Here is a 16,538-nt window from a genome sequence, read left to right on the forward strand (position 1 = left end):
GAAGCTATAGATCATCTCTTACCAAATAATAAGAGGCTACTTTTCCTTACACACCTTTGCCTGACTTGTGTCCTTAAATCATGGCCACATAAGAGCCCTGTTACCTTATGCAGCATTTACTGATTTAAATTCTCTGGATGGTATTGTGCTGAGATATCTGTCCGAGTGGAGTGTCCTTTCAGATACATGTGTTTCTGCATCATTGAGGCTTTGGAAACAATATAAGTGCTATCTGGGGTAATCTGTACTCTTCTGCCTCTGTATGTGTGTCTTGTCTTGGGTTGCTACTATGATTCATCCCGCTGTGCTTCTCCCATTCTAAATACAGCATGTCTATCTGGAATTACCAGAAATGGTACCTAAAATACATGCCAATATGTTCATTGTGAGACACACATCATGCCGCTTAGTCCACCAGAATCTGCTCTGCATCCAGATAGACCTAAGGCAAGGCTCTTATTGATGTGTTTGATTGAAAGAATGAGTAAACAATAAAAAAAACCCTTAAAATTCAAATATTCAAATTATCTCCTGGTCAAAAATCTGTGTTAAATTTGCCAAAAACATTACTGGACATATAAATCAGTGCTACTACTCTGCATCCAAAACTCACATTCTCAACAGTTCTCACCCTTAAAGAAGATGGTCCTGAATACAAAAAGGGAATGTATATTTACAGAAAGACTTCTATTAGTTTCTATGCTTTTTGAATCAGACTTGTTAACCTGGGTTTCCATGGGCTAAAGCTCATTTCTGTAACATCTTTGTCATAATTAGTGTAGTTTTATTTTTCAGAACAAAAGCAAAATCTATGTTTTGTTTCATTATAATTGAGAACAAAACAAATGAAAATAATGACAGACATACACTAAGTGACCTTTTACTTATGTATGTTTTAAACATAAATATGGCTTTTAGCAATAGCAGCAATAAGAATTTAAGCAAAATAAACAGTCTCTCTCTTATTATTCTTAGTTTATTGCTTCAGTATTCTATTTTTTTAATAAAACGTTGAGGTGAATAACTTAGAACTCATTTCACACACATTTAGTTTGTGCCATTAGCTGGTAGTAGATCTGAGTACATTTTACATGTACTCGATCCGACCTCAGACTATATCCTTCTCTGCTTGTAAATACCTCAGCAATGTGGGATAATACACCAGCCAAATATCTCCTTTTTCCTGACACCTCAAGGAAAATATTAGTTGTGTTACAAATTACCATTATACTAAATCATGTTACAGTTATCCAGCAATCCAATGTACAACATGAAAACAAATAAACTCCAAATGATTGCAAAGATGTATTATTTGAAAGAAATATAAACCTAATAGGTGATATTTAACAATAACGTTTAAAATTCAAGGTCTATTTTTTGCTGTGAAATTATTAAACATTCCTTTAAAAATGTTCTGTCTGTATACTCCTGATTGGGGAATAGATTTAAGAATAGCATGTACTGCTTTTGGCCACCTACTATGAATATGAACGCATATATTCTTCTTTATGTACTTCAGAAGATCTCTCAGAGAAAGGATTTATCATATATGTGGTCCAAATCAATAATACATTAATGTTCTGTATCTTCAGAAACAAAATCTGTACCTAAAGGCTGCAACGGGCTCTTAGCTACATGGTAAAAAGGATTTCTGAACGAATCAGATCAAAACTTACAGATGATTGCAACCAGACTAACACTCTGCAGTTTGAGCAAAATACCACTACAAATGCAGAGCTTACATATTTATAATATTTAGAAGACTGCCTTACATCTAGCTTGAAATAAAAAGTGGTTTTCCAGGTGTTTGATAAGCAACTGCCAAAATAGTATTCCAAATCATCTATTCAATTTGAATCAGTATTTAGTCACGTAAAACATAAACCCAGGTATCCTGAGCAAAAGATGTGGCATATGGTCTTCAAGGCAACATCTGACATCTACTTGCTACTAGCAGAGAATTCTTTGTAGGTTAAGTATAACCAAATAAACCTAATAATTGGTGCCAAACTAGATTGACCTGCAACATTCCACTACAGAGCTTCGAGAAAGAATTAATTTCCACCGCCTTTGGCAGAACCCGTCTGCTGCTCCTAAAGTGAAGGAATCTACAACTTACCCAGAAATCGGGCTGAACTTGGGGTAAATCACTCCTTCCTATGGAGTGCAGAAATGCACCAGATAGAGGGGGAAGAAAATCCATTCCACTAGTTGGTTTGCGGAGGGGTGGGAGCAGAGGGCTGTCCTGGGGAGGAAGCGCAGCCCAGGTGCCCGGTGGGAGCGGAGCAGGAGCGGGAGAGCTGGAGCTGCCTGCCAGCCCCCCGTGATGCCCTCCCGCCTTCTGGAGCTGCTCAGTACAGGTTCTGGGCATCCTGCAGATGACCCTGCACTTCATAGAGCTGCAGCTTGAAGAAATACTGGATCAGAAGATGACCAAGATCTCCTGCAGAGAAATGGACACCTGTCCTAATTCTTTCTCCCACCTCTGCAATCTTCTTTTATAAATGCATGGAGGAGATTTTTCTCTTCCAATATTTGAAACATACTCTTGTATTCTATCACTCATTTTACATGCCGCATTTATGCCCAACATGAAAATTATTACTGATAGCTACAACAATGTAAACAACAAATAAACATTTGAGTCCATCCTATTACTAATATTGTTGATCGGCCTCGGTGTTGTTATAAACTAAGCAACATGAACTTCTTTTTCTTTTCTTTTCCAAGTGAGAACCTGAAACTGTCTTACCATATCTTAAATACAGTTTGAAAGAGAAAAAAAAAAAGCCGTAGTAATTCTTCTCCCACTATAGCACAGGATGGTAGGTAGACGCAGACTTCAGTAGTGGCAGATGATACGTGAAACACATCAATTTGCATATTACACAGCTTCTGTCTTTATTTCAGCAATGGCCCGGTGAATCTTGCTGAAACACTCAGATTAAAGTTAGTGCAGCCTGTAACAAGATTCTGGTAGCAGAAGCTGTATATGCAAAATTCACAGCAGATTATGTTAGGAATATTATCAGCCTCACTGGAAAACATTTTCTTGTCTGCATTGGTTAAAACATATGCTGTTATCACCAGTATCTAAAAAACAGACTATACGTATCTATAGCGTAAATATGCTGCTTGTCAATGCATATGGTTATTATCTTTTTATCAGTTAAATGTGTATCTGATTAATGCCTTTTCTTAATACAAAAGCATAGGTATTGCACTTCTAAAGAGATAACCATAAAAGCATTTTTACTTAACTTACCAGTTGTTGAGGCTGGAAGGAGTCTTGCCCTAAGCTTTCTACCTGTTCTCATGTTCGTAATCTCTGTCTCTCTCTCCCTCTCTCTCCTTCCCCCCGTACAGAGATTGCAGTAAACTTAGAAAACTAGCAGGGACAGTGTTTCGAACGACTTAAGAAAGAGAACAGGAACAATCATTTTGTTCTCTTTTTTTCAGATGAGTACAGTACCTTCAGAAAGAAGGAAGGAAGGGAGGGGAGAGGAAGTCAACAACCCTTTGCTTTCCTGCAAAAAAATAAGGAAACAGCAGATAGCAATCTCGTTTTCTCTCAAACAAAATGTTTGGAAAAATAAATATAACCAAACAAAAAGGAATTCCTCAAGTATTATATCTACATTATTGGCTTCATAAAACCTACTTTACAGCTTGCTATGTGCAACTACATTAAAACAAATGGATTTCTGAAGTAGTGAGTGGATTAACACCCATGTCTTATGCAGAACAATCAGCCATAAGCTTCCACAGATAATGCAGACTTTTCCTCTGAAAATGAGCAGTCATAGATGGATACATGTATTTTGTTTTCACAGTGATAAGGCACAAAAATCCCTAAAACCCCTCTTTATTGTGATCACAAGAAAATAGCACATTGGATATTTACAGAATGCCATGAAATAAAAAGAGGGATGGAAGGGATCAGATAAATGGTAGAAATTGTAGCTTGATATTGGAGTTACAAAAATAAGTAACTTATCTTAAAGACCTGCATTATAGAAGACATCCTCATTTATCCAAACAAAACCACTGCGATATGTTCTGGGATGGATTTTATACTTTGTTTTGTTTCTTTCTTTCCCCATTAAACATATTTTGACAACCAGATACTGGCCAGTTGGCCAGAGTTATACTTGGGATAAGTTTAGTCCATTGTGCTCCACTGTGTTTTCCTTTGCTTGTATGTTTTCCCCTAACTTTATCTATCATCTGAAGTCCACTTATAATGATTATATGCTCCCTTTTTTTTTTCCTCCTAACTTTTTTTCACTCTAACATTCTTGCTGGTAAACACCTTCACACTGTTGCTGGGGTTGCATTTTCAGTGAGCCTTTTAATGTGGTACCAAAGACAGTGCTACTCATCGATGAGCAATTCAGGGTTGAGTTCTGTGAAAGTCATAAAACAAAAAGCTATGTCAAATAGCCCTCTCCTACAAATTGTGCATCCAGAATTTGCCCTGGGAGCAACAGCTAGATGAATACTGCTCAAATAAATCGAGTTATTGCTGTAAATCCAGTGCTAATGGGAGGACAGGTTGATATGCTATTCCATGAAGATTATTTTGTTTTATTGTACAATAATGAGAATTGATAATGTGCAAGCCTACATATGAAGTCGCTCTTTGGCACCTGTGTTCCTTCATGCAGCTCCTGATGTTATTTACATAAGACTTCTTGTAGTGATTTGGCCAGAGAAGTTTTTGTTTTAATATTCAGGAACGGAAAGCTTTGGTTATGGACATCAGTAGTTGACAGAGCAATGCAAGTGCTACAAGTGATCTCTGGCTTTACAACGTCACCGGTGTTTCCTGGAATGGGTGAATGTTTAACTGGGGGTGAATTTTAAAAGCAAAAGAATGCAATGTACTTAGGGTATACACCGTAAATAAAGTCCTTAATACTTCCTTGGGAATAGAGGCCTTAGTCAAACAGATCTCTAGTGCATACCATGCACAAGGTAAGTAAAGAGACATTGGAAGCTACCAAATTAAGGGATTGTCCTGTATAGTCAGTCTAGTATCTCAAAAAATTGATTTTGTTTTGTAATTGTTTTTCCAGTGTCACTGCAAGATGATAGCAGCTTCCAGGCTTTTAAAGTTCATTTTATTTATTTATTTGCCAGGCGTGCCAGGTTAATGAGAACCTGAAGACTGTCGTTAGGTATTATTTTGTTTCTCTTCATTGGGAACACATTGCAGAAGTCTAGTTGAAAACTTCTACTGACTAGATTAGAATAATTCTTATAAGAGTTGCTAAGGATATGAGATAGTTTGTGTAGTCCTCTATGAAAGACTTCATTTTCAGAGACATCCCGTACTTCTTCAAATAATAGTTTCATTTTCTTGAGGATTGCAAAGATAAAAAGCTGGCCAAAAGCATCCATGTGGCATCTTCACCAGATTGTAAAACTGCTATTCTGATTGAAGAAGACTGTGAGAGACTCCTACTTCAGCAAGGAGACCAGGAGATGTGAGGTCTTTGCTAATCCCACCTCAGGTCCCATTGTCAGCAGCCTTTCCACCAGCCAAACGCTCAGGACTTAGTCATGTGCTGATTTAACTGAAACTGAGTTAATTTTCTTCATGCAGTTAGAATTTTTCTCCTTTGTACCTAGCATGGTCTTTTGTTTAGATTTATTATGAGAATAATGAGGTAACACTGCATCTTCCCTGAGATAGAGTTAATATTTTCTTCCAATATCTTTCCAGTGTTTGAGATTTGGTATGAAAGAATGTAAGAACTCACTGATATCTTGGGTGTTGTCACAGAAACCAAGGACTTCTTCATCTGTCCAGATGAAGGTGCAAATTGGTAGAAGGTGGGCACAGACAGGACAGCACATGGACTGACATCCAGGATGATCAATGAGATATTCCCTACCGTTAACGTCATGCTCAATATATAATTGGAGTCAGCTTTTTCAGCTCCTTAGTTCCATGAGATTGAATTTTCTAGTTTGTTACTTTGGTTAATTCCATTTGGAAGTCCTATTCTGTTGGGAGTCTGGTGTTACTAATAGTTCAGCCTTTTGCTGTTCTGCCATTTTTCAGTTGGCCTTCGGGCCTTTCTGCCTTTTGCATCTTTTCTCTCTTCTGGGGATCAGTGGACCAGGGTGCTCTCCTCTCTGGGACTGGCTGTTCAGTGCAACTGGAGTTTCATGAGGGATAGTACTGAGTATCTTTTTATTATTATTATTTTATTTTATTATTTTATTTTTATTTTTATTTTTATTTTATATGTTGTAGTAGTAGTAGAGTACACTGTCATTTTGGTGCCTTATTAAACTGGTTTTATCTCAGCCCACAAATTTCTCCCTTCCCTTTCAGTTCTCTCCTCTGTCCCACTAAGGGGGCTGGGGGGAGAGTGAGCAAGTGCCTATCATGGTCTTAGTTGCTACCTGGGATTAAACCACAACAATTTACCTGCTCCATCCAAAGCCAGAGGTGCAGCCACTGTAGTACTTTACTTGCTCTTCTGCCCATTTCTCCCAACTGCTGCCAGCAAACCATAACCTGAGGACAAAGAGGCAGTGAAACTGACGTTTTCATGCCAGAAAATACCTTGCAAAGTCATTGCCTATGGAATTTCTGCCTGTGAAGAAATAAAAGTGTGGCTAAAATCACTGGTACTTAGACTCATGCAAACCATGTCACAACAGATGATACTATTTATGATATTGAACCAAGTTTATAAGGACAAGTTCATCTGTTTTTCAGAATAACTTTCTGGAAGAAGTTTTAGCCGCCTTTTTTTTTTTTTACCATTTCTCAGAGTACTGTTACCAAAATAAAGCCACCAATGCAAAGGTATAATGTTTGCCTCAATGCAGGTAAGTGAACAACTTCAAGTGTAAGTACTTCCTGGGTCCAGTACATAGTTTCTTGTAGCGAAGATGAGTGGCCAGGAGAAAAATATTCTTGTGGTTATGGTCAGGATAAGCAATGACGACCAGGAAGATTCCCCTAGTACTGGTCTGTACCACTAGCCTAGATCTTCAGCCAGACTGACATCTATGATGTCAAGGGAGTGATTTCTTTCTTTATCTTTTTTTTTTTTTTTTTAAACTCCAGTAGGTAATAAACTGTGTTTCACAGGCTGTGTCCAATGACAGCACAGATGCTTTTCTATATATTCAAAACAAGAATGAAATAAGCAAGTTCAGCATGCTAAGAGTAATTTGAGCCTCTATCCGTCACAAATAAGAGAGAACAGAGAGGTGACTGTAGCAGCAATAGTATCCCACTTCATGCTGAGAAAATGAGACCACCGGCAAAAAAAATGAGACATTTACTGGTTTCTTGATTGCTTTAGGACAACAACCATATACATCTGAACTGTCTGTGGAAAAAAAAAAGAAAAAAAATTAATATCTTCCTTCCTGTCTACACTATACCTGTGACATGTTAACTGAGTAAAAATAATACACTTCTCGCTTAAACGCAAAATGCTGAAGGACACCTAATTGTTTTCCATAAGTCACTCTATGCTGTGCTTTCCTGTCTTCTGCATGAAATGTTTACCACAGACTGTTCAGGAGTGAGCTGGCAGAATGCTAATGGGACTAGAGACATGTGGAGCTGAATCTGAAGGACTTTCCCTCCATGCTGCAGCATGTGAAGAGTGTGGCCCTAATTACCAATATCCTGTTGTGTATTGCAATTTATTGTATTGCTACACTTTCAGCCTGCATACATTGCTACATGATAACATATTTCCAGGCGTTTTTTTAATTACTGCAGTCATACTGTCTGTATTTCATTTAGTTTCTTGGATTAGAAAATATCAGAATATTGGAAAATATTCCAAAAGTTTTACACTGCCACCTGTCTTTCATTAGCACAGAATGATCAGAGTATTCTCAAAATTATGTATTTGTACAGCTAGATTTACCACTCTGTCATCTAAATATTTTTTATTTTTAAGTCAGGTAATAACTGACACTTTAATTAATTGTTTGTATTCACAGACTATAACCTTTGGACCAACCACATTTGTAAATTGTTTTGGGGAGAGAAAAGTCAAAATTTGTATTAGAAATGAGTGAAAGAGAGGAGCTTTCCTGGCAATAAACACCTTATTATAATTTAAAGTGGACTTTATAACTCATCCCAGGCCAAACTCATTTCTGGTAAATGACATTGGCTGCAGTCATTTAAAGACAGGCTTTTCCTGTACTCTGTATACAATCATCACAACTACCCTTATTAAAACAATACCATCAAAAGCTATTTTAAAATAAGATGGTATGATTAAGAGGATGTGTTTTCATCTTTTAACATACATAAAGCTATGTGAGCAGGATTGTGAGACCTATTCAGGTCAGAGGTGGACAAGAACTTGGCATTGGTCAATATGTTTGAATTTGGTGTCATGTTTGAAGATCTGTAACACATGGCAAGTTGCCAAAGTATCCGCCAAGTTTTTTTGGTGGTTTCTCAAAGCTGGCCATTTAACAGCAATAATGGCTGCAGCGTTAGCCCTGCTTAGACTGGGAAATTAATCCTCTGTTTTTCCTTGGTGATCTTTCTTGATTAAGAGAGTTTGTGTACTCTAATGTCAACTAAGTGTACTGTAGCACCTGAAATTAGTTAATACATTTACAGGCTGAGGCTGGACATCTTATGTTGTAAAATGTGTTGCTCTTCAGAAAGTATCAGGAAACAACATACTTGTGTATTCTTCCTTGTGCAGTGATGCTTCTTACCTTGTTAGCTCTGATAATATGACAGTATTTCTTCTGAAAGCCTGACAGTATATTTCAAGATGGATTCAAAATCAATATGAATTTATCTAATTTTTGTAATCAGCCTGAAATTGCAGTCATTTTCATTTTAGTTTTTTGTCACCTACCCTTTGTAATGTAGACTCTGTCTTAAGTAAAGGGTGGTAATGATTTTTTAGATACACTTTTGTCCTTTAGTTATGACATTTTTCTGAAGTATTCAGTGATTTTTCTACTACTGAAGTGCTGTGGGCATTTAAAAAAGGCCCTTTCTGGGAGCAAAATAAAGATAGTGAAAACCCACCACCACTGCTACTGAGTAGTACACCTCTGATTTACGGCTGCTAGGCCGCAGAGCCAGGAAAACTCTGGGAAAATCAGTACTGCACACCTGCGTGAACAAGTTGTGTCTCCAAGGCTTTTCTAAGCTCTCAGCACTTGCACTTTGGAGAAAGAAATAAATAATCCTTCTACTTGTGTTTATGTTGGAGTTTGAGGGTATTTGTTTATCTATTTTGGGGTTGGATTTTCTTGTATTTTGGAGTTTGTTTTGTGCCTTGACACTTGGGAAATAGTAGGCAGAGCAAACACTGTACTACCACAGTCCTTGCTCATTCAGTGCTCCTACTGACTGACTGCCATCAGACTTCCCTGCAACTGGAGGTAATTGTGTTAGGTCACACACACATAAAAGGATACAGCCAGTAGTCAGACAATGTAAACTGGTAGACTGTATGTGGCAGAGCATATGGATTGACAAATGAACTCGCAGGAATTCAGAGTAATTATCAATAAATAAAAAGTGAGTGTTAAGATATCTAGCCAAGAATAATTAAGAGAAAAGAAAAGCAGAACTCTTAGGTCTGTTAGATTTCCTCTGTTCTTTAAAAAGTTTAAAATAGTTTTGTTTTCAGTCCTTTTTTTTTTCTTTTTTCTTTTTCATTTTAAAAAACCGCTTTTGCTGAGACTTCTATTGTTTTGTAGAAGAGCATTTGGTTATAACTTAAAGCACAGGAAAAACCCCCATTTACAGGAAAAAACTCAGACTGCACTATAAGTCTTGCCACTGGGATTTCTTCAGCTGTACATTTCCCTTTTGCTCATCAGGGCTGCCCACTTCAGTTCATACACAAAAACATACCCTGATACAACACTGCTAGTGGTCATTCTTTTAATACATAATGCCAGAATAACCCTTCTAAGATGTTTTTACTCAGTAAACAGTGTTGCACGGTTCCTGAATATTTCTGGAGAAGGGCTGAGGTTTGTGTGCATGTGTAGTGACTGATAACAGTGCGATTTTGTGGGAGAATTTTAATTATTTTGTAAAGTCAGTTGAGATTTTTGATAGAGAACACTCACTCCTCGGCAACAATTGGAAAAATAAGAGGATGGAAGAACAAAATGGGGCAAAACTGAAGAGTACAGTTACAGAACAGGTATTGTGACTGGGCTGTTAGGCTTGCTTGATTGTTTGTTGGATTTTCTGCAGTTTTTTTGTCTCCTGTGAACAGCATAGGCTTGAAATACTGGACATTTTCTCCTGCTGCTTGAGGTAGCATTAGAAATGGACTGTGTCTAGCAACACTGTTCACAGTTACCATCTGCATAATATTTGCTGCCTTTTGCTGTCTCCTTCCAAGAAGAAACCTTGTTGCCATTAGGTCCAATTACTTTATGCTGTTCCAAGTCTTCTAGCTCCATTGGACTGGTTCTTTCTCTCTCACTAATGCATGTCACAACTGGTCCCTTTTCACAAGAACAGATTAGACCACTAAAGCATCATTAGTGCTGATGTAGGGTTTCCTCCTCACCGGACTGCCCCTTTGAGAGACTTTCTCAACATTGCAAACTCAGTGTAAAACACTGTCAGACCTAGACAGCTATGTCTGATGATAATTCTGTTTCCTGTGGTCAGTGGGATTTTTTGGTAAGTCTGAAGTTTCAGATCAAGAGAAAATCAAAGTCTCTGGCTGTAGTTCTCCAGTCTCTACTGTCCGCTGCACGAGCTGCTCACCAGGCCCAGGTACCCTCTGCCTGTGTTGTGTTTCTGTTTAGGAGCAAGACTCAACACAGCAGTAAAGGGAATCCAAATGCATGCCCTGGGCAGATACTGCAGCAAGCTCGCGTAGGTGCCATCTTGGGGAAAGCTACCTGGAAGCTGAACAGTCAGTCTACATACGCCGTTGTCCTTTTCAACTTGTCATAAGGTGTCTGAGAATGAGTAGATTAATAAGATGGGATAAGAGAAAACAAACCCAAACGAGCTCCTGAGTCATCCCTAAATATGGAGATGCCATCAGACAAGCCTGTTTTTCTCTTCTTAGACGTGTTGTTTGTCTTTCTTCTACTTGTCTGAAACCACCTACATTGCAAAGGTTGTTAGCTTGCATAATGTGGCAACCTACGTTCATCAGGCAGTGAGCATGAAAAGAGAAGGAGAGATTGTGCGTTCTCTGCTTGGCAGCCATCCCATCCATAGAGGTCATATCCGCACAGTACGTGCCTAAGTGCTTCCAAATCAGGTGGCTAACAAATAGCAATAACATAAGGAACGGATTTATTCCCTGTTCTTTTTCTTAATAACTTCAATGCCACAGTTCAGGCTGCGGGAGTGAATCAGCACTCTCAGACAATACTGTAAATAGTTGTCAGCGGGGTGCAACTGGTAGTGACATAATTCTTGTGCTCAACTGCAATATTACTTTTGTTAATTTTCCACATGTAAAGTTACAATTTGGGTTAAGATTTTCATAATGCATGGCAAGATTGGTTCCAGCCTGCCCTATACAGCTCTGAAGACAATCTTAATCTCCTACATCAAGGTGAATCTTGTGAAGCCAACAAAAATATTTTGGATTTACTGAGTATTTTTTGATTTATTGTGCTGCTCAAGCATTGCAAAAACCATTACCAATTGTTTTTCTCGTAATCATTGCTTTTCTCCTCATTTAAAGACAGTAAAATTACAGCTATCAGGAACCTATTTTGTACTGCAGAAATAACTTATAAAAAAATCCAGGATTTCTTTGGCTCCTGAATTAATTGTTTTTTAATGGAAAGTTGTACGATCATTTATGAAATTGTTCCTGTTTATTATTCTTGTCTGTAAGTCTAAGGGGAGCAAAAGTTTAAACTTCAATTGCTAAAACATAAAGTGCTAAAACTTTGGAGTTTTAATACAGGCTTCATCTCCCACATCATGTACATTTCCAACCAACAGCGTGACTTTTGATTTTGTGTGCAAGAAGAATGTATATTTGGGTTTATGACTCACCTCTGCTTAGCCAGTCTGGATGTTTATTTTTCATGGTGGCTGAGCTCACTGAAAATCTCTCTCCTATTCTGTCTTCCAGTTCGTGTGCACTCTAGAAACTACACAGAGCAAAACACCTGGCCTTTCCGACTGCTAGCCTAGGCAGAGATTATGTAGAAAAAGCTTGACACATTTACTGAAACTGCTGTTTTTCATACAAAGTCTACTTTCAGGATGAAATCAAACTGAATGCCTGGATCTGTCTATGTCTTGATTTTCTTCACTCTAAGTAAACAGAAAAATTTTGGAGTCATGCTGGAAAAACCTGGAGCCTTACATGTCCCACATGTGGAAGAGGGAAGGTCGCAGGAGGGGAGTGAGAAACACAAACAGAAGGCATGATTGTTCCATGGGAGTCTGATTCTAGTTCAGAACCTAGGAAACAGATTCTCCAGGAGTGAAAATCGTCACGTAGCAACTAAAGACAGCAAGGAATATACCCTCAATCTGAGTGAAGGAGAACAAGATCAAAATTAATTTTCCACAATACCACCTGAATATCTGCAAGATCAATGTAGCTAAAGAAAAAAAATCAGAATTTGATCTTTAAATCACATACAAATCAAGTAATTCTGCAAGTGTGGATGAGAGCTAAGATCAGGTAAGATTTCGCAGGGGAAAGAGGAACTGTACTTTTAAGAGCACACGATTTGGATCTTCCAGAGGATGACATTTTCAGGAGTATACGCTGACTGTGGTTCAGCACAGGATTAAATTTAAAAAAACACTCAAAAAAGGTGTTTTTCTTTCCAGTGGCTGGAATCAGTGACAAGCCCTGTGCCACAGTGAGCTGGGTGGCTGGGGACAAACGGTCACAGCCTGTGACGGACAGCTGCCCAGACCATGCTGATTCCTTGCAACCACATCGCACACTGGCTGCACCGCTCCTTTAGCACACATGGCCAGGGGCAGAAAGTAGCACATGCTCAGGCGCCATGGCAATGCCACTGTGTGTCTGCAAATGAGGGTTCCTGCTCCCTAGCAAGGGACAGACAGACATTTTAGTAGCATATTCAGCTAACTGGTTTTGCATTGGTGGATCTAGAATTTGAACCTTTAATTTCAGCAGTATTTCTTCTTCAAGTCTATATATTTTTCATTATTTCTCATGTTTGCTCAGTGTTTTCCTTCATTCAGTTCAGAAAAATTAATCAGATTTACCATTCTTATAAATCAGGTCTGGTATAATTTCATAGATTTCACACCATCCAAAGTAAAAATTGTCTTTTGGTAACACATTCATCTGAAGACTATTTCAATAATGTTTAGGTTTTTTAAACCTTTATTTTACTGGTTTGGGGAGCAGTAAAATTTGGACTGGAAGTACCTATTGGTTACTTTCAATATTTTTATCATGGCTAGCAAATAGCACACTCATGAAATTACTTTAATGCACTAATAAAAAACCAACTCACAGACTATGAAGACATTTTTCTTTTCATTCCCCTGTGGCTGCCTGTAACATGGATTCCCTTTTCATCTTCTTTGCCAACAGCTGTCACTAAGCCAGATACATGAAGAGATCAATCATACAAAGCTACTCTGTGTGTTAGCACTAACAATTTGCTCCTGTAACGCACTGAGTAAACAGTCCTCAGTCTCTGGTGTGTGTCATCATTTTCACAGGCTTCGTAAAACGTAATGGCACTAAAGGATAAGATTTGAAGCACTTTGTAGTTGCAAGACGGATCACATCCTATTAGAGAACTAAGCAGGAGATAAATACTTCATTAAAATATTACCTGTTGTTGGAAAAGCCTAAAAATCCTGGTTTTCTAGGCTTTTTATTGTGTTTTCTGTGCCTTCCTTATAACTCTCCTAGCTTATGGGTCCCTGTGCTGTTTCCTTGGAAAATGGAGAAAGCCCAAACATGGCTGTTCACGTGAGTGGGATCTATCCAGGTGAGCGGCATGTGGAACATGTGGGTGCAAACACTCAGCAGTGCTCGCTGATGAGGAGGTGGCCCTCACCCTCTGGTTCATCCCTGCGCACGGCAGGGCCTGGTCCATCAGGAGCAGAAGTGCCAATGGTGCTCTCCTTCATGCATCAGCTGGCAGCTCGTGGCACTTGAGCTCAGGAAAGTGGAGCTGTGGCTTTTGCACGTGTGTTTTCTCAGTATTCTGAGGCATTTTGGCTTGTAACAGTGGGACATGATGCAGAAGAGGGGAGCCTGGATTCCTGAGCTCCTGATAGAGTTAATGGAGAGAGAAACAGAGCTGTTCAGAAGACTAGTCAGACCACATATGTTAGGTGCCTAAAATTAGACAGTGTGAATACAGCTCTTGGATGATAAGCTCTAGTTGTCTTATGAAGAGTCCTGGGGGTTGATCACAGTTTGGAGGAGAAACCTGGCCCCCAAAGATCCCCACTTTTCTCATGGCAGGCTGTTCCGGGTGTCACTTCCCCCTTGATCTGGCCCTAAAATGCCTCCATGACCTTGGACCTCCTGGAATATGAGGAAGAGCATGAGAGAACCTGCTGTACAGACGCATGTCCTTCCTTGCTTGCTCCCCAGTGCTGCCAGATGTTCTTCCAGCTGGGCTGCAGAGGGGCAGGAACAAGCTACTGGTGGAAGAGGGAGTAAAAAGCCAGAACAGAGCTGCATCGCTTGAGGAAGGAAGGGTCCCACAGACAGTGCTGAGATGTAGAGACCCTCTGAGTAAAGAATCCCACCTGGTGCAATGATTCATCCTTTCCCAAAGTAAAGGAATATTCTCTGTTTGCTGGGTCACTTGGAAACAGCAGTTTTGCCGTGCGGCATGCGTGTAGGGTGGGAGAATGGGGGCAGCAGCATCTTAAGCAGGTTGTGCCACTAAAACTTCACATCAGCAAGCCATAGACTCGCGAATCAATCACCTTCTGAAAGCTGGATGGGAAAGCAAAGGGAAAGGTGATGTTTGAGCCCCTCATCCAAAGGCCACCTTGCAGTCCTGCAGAGCTCTTAGATCAACAGCTCCTCTGTGCCTTCAGAGAGCTCCTGGGATAGCCAGAGACCCCCTGTCTTTCTCTCCCTTAGACAAGGCTGGAGTCAACTGGTCTGTCTTTATCCATCCTGAGCTTTTTTCCTGGTTTTCTGTCATGTGTCTTAGCACAGCCCATAGCAATGTATGGACTTTCCCTATCTGCCTGCTCATATTTTCAGAGCTCGTTTTTCAGGGTCTTTGTTTTCAGACCCTCAGAATAAAGAAAGACTTCCCTCCTTACTATATGTATTTTTATATATTATTTATTATGTATTCCTTATTTTGGATTCCTGCTGCCTTTATGGGCTGTCTTGCAATCCAAAACAGGTTGAAATTCCATACCATATTTTGTATGATGTGTATTGAAGAACAGGGAGGGTTGGAAAATCAACAGATATTCACTTTATCATCTGTAGTTTTGCCCAGGTGAAAGGTAAACGTGATAACTGGAAATGATAAAAGAAACACCCTGAGGATGGTAGAGTTCAGTCTTTGCAAAATCTCTATGATACCATTAGCTTCAGGAGACATAATTATTATTTCAATAAATTATATGGTTTCCTGAGAGGGTAGATTTCAGGTAAAGTATTCTAAAACCTGTTCCCACTAAATGGGGTGACCATTGCCTGACCTGTAAGACAGGAACAGCACAGTCTGGAAACTGCTTTGAATCTTCCTCATTTCATGTCACTGAATTACAGCTCCACTCAATCTATTTTGATGACTAGCTTCTTTTACAATAGTGATAAAATTGGAAGTTAACAGCAATAACTCAAATCAATAATTTTGATATCTTAATCCCTTTCTGTCATGCTTATTCTTCATCATGTTGCTCAAAAATATTAAAATAAGATTTTATTCGCTATTGCAGAGCAGCAAGCACGCTGTCAGCATTAAACCAATAATTAAGATAACTACATTTTGAAAAGTATGGCCTTAAGTGAACACTGTCATATTCACATATTGCAGGTTTTGCCTTTTACATCCTAGTTTTCCAAAGCAAAACAACTACATTTTGTCAAGATGTACTTGTGGGGCATTGAACATTGTGACGCATTCCCTAATTAATCAGTACATTTTGTTAGTGTGTTTTAGATAAAACCCCAGATAAGCATGCTGTGTAAAATAGCCCTACTACTTACAGTATCAGAAGTTTGAATTGTAATATGCTGAAATAATCCTTCAATGACAATTTACTAAAGGAATATTTTCTCAGCTTTACAGCAAATTACAGCAAAAACGACACCGTAGTTCCCTAAGCATTACACAGTTCTTGCAAGGTGTTGAATTCCCCAATCATGATTGAAAAGAAGAAATGAGGATGTTGAGCCACATGCTTGGTAGGCACCACTGCTAGCCCGAACAGCGACCATGAGCTGGACCTGTGCTCTCCTCACCCACCCTGAAGCCAGAGTCAGTGTCACATTACTGCCCGTACCCACATCAAATCCACCCTGCTGAGATGAGCCAGGAGACGTAGATATCCACTGCTCCTTGGCGTGCCCCAGTGGTAGAAA

At 39.1% G+C, this 16,538-nt stretch overlaps 1 protein-coding gene across 4 annotated transcripts in view; it reads right to left on the reverse strand.

Moving 5' to 3' along the window:
- The window catches only part of ZNF366 (zinc finger protein 366), a 35,180-nt gene extending 31,769 nt beyond the window's left edge, over nucleotides 1–3,411 (reverse strand). For 2 of the 4 annotated variants that reach the window (XM_065657371.1, XM_065657369.1), the window contains exon 1: nucleotides 3,266–3,411. The gene's annotated coding sequence lies outside the window, so the exon portion shown is untranslated. Of the gene's footprint in view, nucleotides 1–2,119; nucleotides 2,373–3,265 lie in introns of those variants that run through there. The other 2 variants (XM_065657372.1, XM_065657370.1) reach the window with 1 other exon arrangement.
- Between the last annotated feature and the right edge of the window lie 13,127 nt (nucleotides 3,412–16,538).

This window comes from Caloenas nicobarica, chromosome Z (genome assembly GCF_036013445.1).
Source record: "Caloenas nicobarica isolate bCalNic1 chromosome Z, bCalNic1.hap1, whole genome shotgun sequence".
Taxonomy (NCBI): domain Eukaryota; kingdom Metazoa; phylum Chordata; class Aves; order Columbiformes; family Columbidae; genus Caloenas; species Caloenas nicobarica.